Below are 7793 nucleotides of genomic sequence, written 5' to 3'. Positions count from 1 at the left end.
AATAAACTCAATTATTATTCTATTCCAGAGGAAATAGAAATGATTTACATTTATATGCCAGCGTTTTCTTCCTTGTTGCCCCAGTAAGAGATGAGAAATGATTTATAAGGATGCAGAAGTGCTGGCACAGATGTTATACAGCTTGAGCCGGTTTGCATTGCACAGTATGATAGACCATTCTGAGTGTGTGCCAATGCACAGGTAGGCTACGGAATGACACATGTGCCAGAGGCATCCGTATAGCTGCAACACAAGGCCAGCGGGGATCTTGATGGTTGTGAAAATATTTTGGCATTGATCCTTTAAAACAGACTGTTTCAGTGCAGTATATGTAGGAGAAGAGAATGCTTGATTCTCATAATTAGTTGCCTCATTTAAATTCCTAATGGACTGGAGGTTTGTGAAAACCATTTTGCTGTAGAACAGTAAGCAGCTTGGGGTACTTTCTGGTTTTCTTTTTCTTTTTAAAAAGAAGCTGAAAGACTGAACTGACAGAGAACAAAAGCTTATTGTGCCATAGAGTCCTCCTTCTTGTAATGAGGCTGCTGATGCAATCTAGATGATAACAACATTCAACCTTAGCAAGGGAAGAAATAACCTCAGATTATTTCACATATTCTTTGAATGGTAGAATAATGGTAGAATATTTGTATTGGGTTGGATTCTACCAGTTAGGGAGACCAGGTCCCCCAGTGGGGGATTCCCTGCTCCCACCCTCCACCCCCACCACCACTCATCTAGCTGGCAGGGGGAAAAGGTGGGGAAACAGGCCTCCTGGGCGTGCACCCAGGGTGGTGCAATTACATCACTTCTGGGAAGTGTGCCCCAGCCCAGCCACAGCGCTTGTGCTGGGTGAAAAGCTGCAGCACTTCCCCTCGGCCATCTCAACTCCTTCTTCTGCAGTGAGGCTCCCAACGGCTCCCGCACTGGGCAACCATTGCTGCTCCAGAGTGAACCTGCAATCACGGTGCCCGTAGGACTACATCTCCCAGCATGCTCCTGGCCCAGCCAACCCTCCAGCCAATGGCAGTGAGCAGCCCCATGCAGTGTCCAATGAGGAGGCCGCCGCAAAGAGAAGGGTGTGCATGTGGCTGTTTGGTGGTGAGGCACAGAGATCCAACGTGAGTGGCCACTCAGGGAGGGGAGGCTGGATTGTTGTGAGGACCGGGTCTCCCTGATAGATACCAGTAACTTGCCTTGGTTGCCCTGGGGAGGGTAGAGGTGGGGCTGGAGAAATTTTGCACCCCTAAGAATTTTGTGCCCAGTTCAGCTGCCCCTCTGGTCAAGGGCGTAGGCTTTCCAATTTCCTGGGGGTGGGCTGGGGCTGGGCCAGAGGTATTGCTATGCTAGTGACATCACAGGGACTTCCAGTTTGGGGGACTTACGGTTTGGCTTCATGGAAATCTGACGCAGCCTAAGTTCTAGGCTGTCTGAGTCACTGTTTTTCTGGAAAGCGGGGCGCCTGAACGCCCGTTTTCACCCCAACTTCAGGGAGAAGTGGGGCTTGAACACTACGCACCCCTGAGAGCATGTGATCTCGGTGAGGGGGGGAGTTCTGAATTAAGGATTCCCACCACCACCTTGAGGTTCCCTTGGAGAACGGCGAGCTACCATCTCTGCAGTGCCTCGGGAGTCATTAAATTGGCATAAGATCGACAGGACCAAGCTTCAGCAACAACTTTTACTAAAGAATAAACAAAGGAAACAACACAGACAACCCGCAGCAGCACCAAAAGGTAAAGATCATTATCAGATTTTCTAAGATAGAGCGGCAGTAAAAGGACCAAGAGAAAATAATTTAACAGACAGAATTTAAAAGAGCAAATGTTAAGTAATAGAAACAGAATTAAATCAGAGACGCTGGGGAAGCAAATAAGGACTAAAATATAGAAAAGAAAAGAAATATTGTTTACACTTACTGTGGTTAGAATAGAGATAACCAGTGTGAGAAAGCAGGTGGGGACTGGAGGAAACATCGCGAGAAGGGAAGTGAACAGCAAAGCAGACAACTGAATTCCTAGCAAGGACAGCAAAGTGAAGGGGAAGAGTGGATCAGCGAGAAAAGTAACACTCAGAAGCAAAACAAGTATACTACTGGAGTGGCTATGAAGGTAACAGGAAGAGGAAGTGCGCCATTTTGACTAAGGTACGAAGCGAAGCCAGAAACCATAGAGAAATTGCAAGATACCATAGAGAAAAAACGCCCGACATTTTGGACTTTAAAAAAAAAGGGTTTTTTGCAATAAAGAAATAGATTTGAATAAAAAAGTCAAGAAAAAAGAAGGCTTAAACGATTCAAGACAGATTTGAGAAGAAGGGCAGGTATGTGGGGAGGCTCAAAACAGAGTCCCACGATGGCAGGAAAAAAGGGAATAGACAAGGAGCGGCAAAACTCGGTGGATGCTGCAATTGAAGGATTGGAGAAAAAAGTGCCGGAGAATCATAAAGAACTGTTGCAGAAAATGCAAGAGATGCTTGCAAAAGATTTTAAAGAGATGAGAGATGCTATTCAAGCTGATGTAGCAGCACTGGCAAAGAATATAGAGGGAGTAAAAGAGGATTTGCAAGCAACAACCAAAAAAGTGGAACAGGTAGAACAGAAGACAAACGATATAAAAGCAGAAATGAAATATGAAAATCAAGCGATTCAGACAAGAGTGGCAATGATGGAATGTAAGGCAACGGAAAGGCAGTTAAGATTTCGTGGCATCCAGGAGTCTGAGATTCAATCAACACAAGAACAGATGACAGAGATATTGGCAGAATTTCTAGGGAAAGAAAAGGAAGAAATAACAGCTAATATGGACTTGGCATACAAAATCAATTCGGCTTATGCACAACGGAAGAAGCTACCAAGAGATATTATTGTGCAACTAGTGACAAAGAGAATGAAGGAAGAAATTCTTAAAAGGCATTTTGAAAAACCCCTAATAAAAGAGGGGAGCAGAATCAAGATTATGAAAGAAGTCCCAAAGCGGATTCTCCAAGAAAGGAAAAAATACAGGGATCTGACCCAGAAATTAAGAGATAAAGACATCAGGTACAGATGGGAAATCCCAGAAGGATTAAGTTTTTGTTACAAAACGTTGAGAATGATTATTAAAACAAAGGAACAGATGGAAAAGTTTTTACAGGAAAATGCAGAGGATTTTCCTGGACCATTAAGAATGTAACAATATGGAGTATAAATTACTATCGTGGAATGTGAATGGTCTAAACTCACCCCAAAACAGAAAAACAATTTTTCATTGGTTAAAGAAACAAAATTGTAATATAGTATGCCTACAAGAGACTCATATTAAAGATAAAGACATAAAATATCTAAAGAATAAACAATTGGGAAAAGAATATGTTACATCGTCCAAGCAAAAAAAGAAAGGAGTAGTGATTTATGTAAATGAGGTTATAGAATCTAGATTAATATTTCAAGATCAAGATGGAAGATATGTGGCTGTGGAAATAAATGTAAATGCAAGGAAAACACTGGTAATAGGTCTTTATGCACCAAATGGAGCAAAAGATCATTTTTTTAAAGAATTGCTTAATAAATTAGACCAGGATGTATATGATCAAATGATATTGGCTGTAGATTTTAATGGTGTGGTAGACTTGCATTTAGATAAGAAGACAAAAGGAACTATCAAAAAAACAGGGAAGTTACCAAAAACTTGTTTTGAACTTGTTCAACAAGAACAGCTGGAAGATGTTTGGGGAAAAGAAAACCTGAAAAGCAGTGATTTTACATACTACTCCGCAAGGCATTTATCATTTTCACGTATCGATATGATTTGGGTGACAAAGGATTTAACTTTATTGACTAAAAAAGTGGAAATTTTACCGAGGGTGAGTGCAGACCATAATCCAATGTTATGGAAAATGACGGGGGGTCGAAGGAAATTTAGATGGAGAATAAATGAAGATTTACTACAAAATCAAGAAAATTTGAAATATTTGAAAGAAGAAACTAAGCCATTTTTTAAACAAATATTAATAATGAAGTTTCAATACAGACGGTATGGGATACCTATAAGGCAGTAATAAGAGGAAACTTAATTTCACTTAACAATAAGGACAAGAAAAAAAAACAGGAGAAATGGCAAGAAATACAAGAAAAGATATACAAAAAAGAACAACAATTAAAGAAAAGACCAGGGAAAAAGTCAATTAGACAGGAGATTAAAATACTGCAAGATCAAATAAGTGCCATTAGTAATAAAGAGCTAGAATGGAAATTAAAGACATTAAAGCAGAAGTCATTTGAAGGATCAAACAAACCAGGGAAGCACCTAGCCTGGCAGCTGAAAAAAAGGAAGGAAAAGAAAATTATTAATAAAATAATGGAGGAAGGTAAAGAATTGAAAGACCATCAATCAATTAAGAGAGCGTTCTTTAAATATTATGCCAAATTATTTCAAAAGAAACCTGTGAATTTGTAGGAGATAGATGGGTACTTTAAAAATACCCATCTACCAATAATACCAGAAAGGATGAAACAGAGACGGGCAGCCCAATCCTAATAAGGGCACGGAAAGTGAACAGGAACCGAACTAAGGCTTGCGAGGGCGCATCTAGCCCGTACGCCCGCGTAAGTGGCCTTCCGCCCGCGCTGGGACGTGGCGCTGGCCCGCCGGCGGGCCAGCACCGGTGCAAGCCACAGGCGCCCGGGCGGCGGCGCAGAAGTGGCGTAGAGCCCTACGCCGACGCAGGGGGGGGCGGGGAGCAAGGCGGGGTCAGAGTTAGTCCGCTCCCTAAGCTCCTCCAGAAGCGGGAACGCCCACAGCGGCGCAAAAAAGCTACGCCACGGAAAAAGAAGGCGTAGCCCATAGGCGTCCATGGAACGGCGAAAAATCAGCCCCCTCTCTGAGCGCCTCGCCCCGCCCCTATGGCCCGAAGGAGCATAGGATGAGAACTATCCCGGGGACCAATCAGCATGCGCGCCCGGCGTGGACGAGCCCCCCTCTCTGCACCCAATCACCTGCGACCGCGCCCTACAAAACATCCGGCCAGCGCCACCCAAACCCCCAGGTAAGTGAGCACTCGGCCGGAGGCTCTGCCCGTCTGCTGAGTGGCATTGCCCCTTTGAAAACCGAAACGGGCTGAGGGCATTCACATTGGCGGGCGCAGAATGCACTCCGGGGACTTTGCGAAAAACTGGGGGAACTTCGCATAAAGGGGAAGAGGTGCAAATGTCTGCCTAACTCTCTTTCTACCGTGATAGAAAGAATGACTCCACAGCTAACTGATGCATGCTAGTTGCTTCTAACTAAGCACAAACAAACTAACCCTTCCGTGGCAGAAGGGAATGACACTTTGCAAATTAACCGCATGCTCTCCCGTTTCCTTGCAGGTGCCCTGACTCTGGCGCTCCCACCTGGTGATGACCGACGGAGCGCTGACAGGTAAGGAGGAGGTGGGGGGGCATTCCGCAGATTAGCGCAAACCGCCCATTCACCTGAACCCACCCGCTCACTTGCCGCTTTGGGTGAGGCCCAGCAGGGGTGGGGGGCAACCATGGCCGCCCCTGGCTGCCTCAGAGGCAGGCGCCTCGAAAACCACATGTGGCCAGGTGTTTGTTGTGACCAGCTCATTCTCTCCCTTAAAGGTAAAGGCTTGCCAAGGCCGAGTGCATCCTCACCAGACCGTCATGCATCAGCTGCTGCCCTCGACCATGTGCAACCCCCCCCGGATGGCGGAGTGTGGGGCTTGCCTTGCCAGTGGAATGAGGCAAAGCCCACACGTGTCTTTTTCCCCCACAGGCACATCCAGGGCATGGCTGCTCCCCCGCGCCCCGCCCTCCCCAAACATCTCTGACGGACGGTTGGCTGCAGCCCAGGAAGCACCGTCGCGCCGCGGCCTGCATCCCAGCCCCGCCCCTCCGAGCGGGAAGGAGGGCTGTGTGGAATGCTCCAGCTCCCTCGCCAGCCTAAACGCAAGCCCGCTCTTTCCAGTGCAATAAAACGAGATGTACAACAACTGTTTTCTGTGTCTGCGAGTCTGACTTCGTCCTCCGCCCCTCCCCCAACACTCCCGTCACATCTCCCCACCTGCACATTGCCACAAATGTATCCGACACACCCCGTCTTGCCTCCCCGCCCCCTCCCTCCCTCCTCCCCCCCTCCTCTGTATTTGACCAGTGTCTGTACCACCCATCTGCCGAAGAGAACTTGATTCTCAGAAGCCTGTGCCACAATAAAATTGGATAGTTGTAAAGGTGCTACGGGACCCTTTTTGAATTCGCTACCACAGGCTAACACGGCTAACCCCCCTGTATCTATGGCCAGGTAGAGGGTTGGGGCGGGGCATGTGAGCGGGGATCCCCGGTGGGGAGAGTAGCTGGCACACGATAAGCCAGGGAGAGGGTGGTGCGAGCTGCAGCTTCAAGGGGGCGGGAGATGGCAGGGCAAACGGTCCGCTCGCTGGAACCCTAGCCCCCACCAATGGAGAATCCAGGGTGGTGGCAGGTGGATGCCATATCCCGGGCAGGAGGTCTCGCGCGCCTGGGGAGGGTCGCCCCCATCGCAGCCGCAGCCCCAGCAACACAGTCCCATGAGCGGCCGCCTCCCAGAGTGGGTCCAGCCCCTCGGGCGTCTGCAGCAGCCCCATTGGTCATTCCAACACCTTCCACCCCAGGGCGTCCTGCCTCGCATCCAATCCCGTGGAGCAGTTGCCAGCCTCCCACGCCAACAGGCCATGGTTGTTGGGAGGGGTGGGGTGTGCCTCTCAAGTCCGTGCCGAAGCCCTGCTCGGGCGGCTCGTCACCATCCTCGACCCTCCGGCCCCACCCGCTGCAGCAGCTCCACCCGCCCCAGAGGCACCCCTCCCTCGGGCCCAGTTGCGTGCGAGAGGCCGGGCCCGTGGACGGCCAAGGGGGTCTGGCCACCGGCCTCGCCGGTGACCGCCGCTGCCGCCTTGGGGGTGGGGTGGGGTGTTTTGCTGCACAGACGGCTCTCCTACACGCCTCCCCTTCCTCACGTCTGCTGGGGGAGGTGGGATGATATAATAATAAAGGCTGATTTCTGTGCAATGGGTGTCTGTGTTCTTTGCCTTGGGATGGGGACGAGGGGGCAGGCCCGCTGTGTCTGCCTCTTGGTGGCGGCCTCAGGCCAGCCCTCCCCTTCGGCACCACTTGGGGGCTGTCCCCTGCTGCCAGAGACTGGCTGCTGCCCTGGATTCCTCATGGCAGGGCGCCTGCCAGTCCCATGCCAACCTCTCTGGACGCGGCCGCCAGGGACTTGGTGCTACATTGGGCAAACGGGGGAAAGGCTTCTCAGACTACGCCCACCCCTCTCCTTCCCGACTGCGAGCCCCGCCCGACACACGAGCCGAGGCAGTCTGCCAGCATGGGCGCGGTTTGCCTGCTGCTCTGGGGCCTGGCCGGGATCGCGTGCTGCCCATAGGCTGCGCCTTTCCTGGCTCCTCCCCCTGACGCTTGTCAGGAACAGCGCCCTTTGGCTGCGCCTGGCGGCGGCCGTGGATCAAACCCGCCCACAACACTTTCTGGTTCTCCAAATTTGCATCTCTGCGCCGCTGCGGGCGCCGCTGCGGCCACACTTTGCTGGCACAGGATCCGGCCCGGCGGCGCCGCCACACCACCAGTGCAGCCGCGTCGGCGTTGGGGCCGGCCATAGGATTGCGCTGTTAATGCTCCAATAACAGAAGAAGAAGTTAGGCAAGCAATTGATGTGGTTAAGATTGGGAAGGCACCTGGACCTGATGGGATCACAGCTAAATTTTACAAACTAATGAAGGAGGACCTAGTACCGATTTTAAAAAATATAATGAACAGTATGTTC

General features: G+C 49.8%; 1 long non-coding RNA gene across 1 annotated transcript; it reads left to right on the top strand.

The window, feature by feature from the left end:
• Window positions 1–4547: 4547 nt before the first annotated feature.
• LOC129333841 (uncharacterized) lies at window positions 4548–5973 on the top strand. Its single transcript, XR_008597460.1, has 3 exons — window positions 4548–5025; window positions 5348–5399; window positions 5757–5973. It is a non-coding gene; the product is annotated as an uncharacterized LOC129333841 (long non-coding RNA).
• Window positions 5974–7793: the final 1820 nt, after the last annotated feature.

This window comes from Eublepharis macularius, chromosome 7, assembly GCF_028583425.1.
Source record: "Eublepharis macularius isolate TG4126 chromosome 7, MPM_Emac_v1.0, whole genome shotgun sequence".
Taxonomy (NCBI): domain Eukaryota; kingdom Metazoa; phylum Chordata; class Lepidosauria; order Squamata; family Eublepharidae; genus Eublepharis; species Eublepharis macularius.
This window is presented reverse-complemented; position numbering and strand designations above follow the sequence as displayed.